This window comes from Microcaecilia unicolor, chromosome 1 (genome assembly GCF_901765095.1).
Source record: "Microcaecilia unicolor chromosome 1, aMicUni1.1, whole genome shotgun sequence".
NCBI classification, from domain to species: Eukaryota; Metazoa; Chordata; class Amphibia; order Gymnophiona; family Siphonopidae; genus Microcaecilia; species Microcaecilia unicolor.
In genome coordinates, this window is record NC_044031.1 from 134,355,902 (window position 1) to 134,358,057 (window position 2,156).

Genomic DNA, 2,156 nt, shown 5'->3' on the forward strand with positions numbered 1-2,156 from the left:
GTGCACAGATTAGGTGTTGCAAGAATTGTCACTGAACCATGTGCAGTCAGTTGCTGACATCTCTGACTCCCTGTCATATCCCATCTCCACACATTCTTTCAGCACTGCCCTCTAATTGCTCTTACTTCTCTGGAGATGGCTGCCTGCCTGTTGAATCTGAGTCTCAGTCTCTCTGTCAGGTGCCGCACATTCTGATGAGGTCCCTCCTGTGGCCAGACGCAGGGAACTGCTTTTTCAACCTGGGTAGTTAGAGCTCGGCCAACAGTAGGGTGTCTTCAGCATCGAACTAGGGTATCCTGATTATCACCTGTGAAGATACAACTTAGAGATTATCTTGGCACCCCTGAACCTGTCAAGTAATCAACGGCAGGGGTTACCTGTTCACAATTTTCTGAAGGCCATGATAATTGATGCAGAACCCAAAGGACCCATCCTTTTCTGCAAAAAGAATCTTTAGGCTCTTACAGTGATCCCTGATAAATCACAAGTTATCTTGCACAAATTTACATCTGTTCCAAAGGAGGAATACATGCGTGCATGGACTCTAAGCAAGTACACACATAGGAATATCTATGGGTGGCACATACAGAAGTATATAAGTGTTGCCATACTGGAACAGACAGAAGGTCCATCAAGCCCAGCATCCTGTTTCCAACAGTGGCCAATCCAGGGCACAAGTACCTGGCAAGATCCCAAAACAGTACAAAATATTTTATACTGCTTATCCCAGAATTAAGCAATGGATTTTTCCAAGTCCATCTTAATAATGGTCTATGGACTTTTCTTTTAGGAAGCTATACAAACCTTTTTTAAACCCCGCTAAGCTAACTGCTTATACCACATTCTCTGGCAATGAATTCCGGAGTTTATTTACACGTTGAGTGCAGAAATATTTTCTCTGAATCATTTTAAATTTACTACTTTGTAGCTTCATTGCGTGCCCCCTAGACCTAGTATTTTTGGAAAGAGTAAACAAGCGATTCACGTCTACCCGTTCCACTCCACTCAGTATTTTATATACCTCTATCATATCTCCCCCTCAGCCATCTTTTCTCCAAGCTAAAGAGCCCAAGCCGTTTCAGCCTTTCCTCAAAGGTAAGTCGTCCCATCCCCTTTCTCATTTTTGTCGCCATTCTCTAAAGTTTTCTTTAGATGTTTTAAGTGATCTTGTTGGCATGCATTCTTATAAACTCATATTCAGCCACACAATTCTAAAAAGGCCCTTTTCACATGTAAAGCAGGCTTTACCTGCAGAAAAACTGTTATAAAATTACCCCCACATGTTTAGTTCTGGGATTGATTTTCTTATTTGGTGTGAGAGCAGTTTAACGGTGGTTGGCTTCCAAAATCTGTGTAACTTTATTTAGATCTTGGCCCAAGTCCATCAATTCTTGTTACAGCCAAATTACGTCTTGATTAGCTTGCACAGCTGCTAGATACTCTCCCTCGGTAGAGAAAAAGTATTACTGAAGTCTGTGTTCTGCTACACTAATTGGTAAGTCCTTCTGTCTTTTTTTTTTTCTTAATAGTTTTTATTGAAATGCAAGAAAAAGTTACAAATACAGGGGCCCTTTTACTAAGTCGCGTAGGCGCCTACACGTGCCCAATGCGTGTCAATTTTGAGTTCCTGCCTGGCTACTGCGTGGTCCTTGCAGTAATTTCTTGTTTGACGTGCGTCCACTATGGGCAGTAATCGGGTGGTAATTGGCATTTTAGGCATGTAGACCATTACTGCCCGGTTACCGTGTGAGATCTTACCGCTAGGTCAATGGCTGGCGGTAAGGTCTCAGACCCAAAATGGATGTGCGGCAATTTTCATTTTGCCGCACATCCATTTTCGGCAAAATTTTTTAAAAAGGCATTTTTTACAGGTGCGCTGAAAAATGATTCTGCACACACCCAAAACACACGTCTACACTACCACAGGCCATGTTTCAGCATGCCTTTGTAAAAGGGCCCCACAGTCTATATTTATATATACATCAGAACAAATACACAACTCCCCCCCCCCCCAACCTAGAACAGCAGTGGCATCGAAGATCAAGACCTGGACTAAAAAAAAACTGCTGGCAGAAATAGACCAACAAGTGCGTATCCAGGTTGCCTTTTCCATTTGTTGGGCCTCGTCTTGACGTGTAGAAGATGTCTTCCCAGAT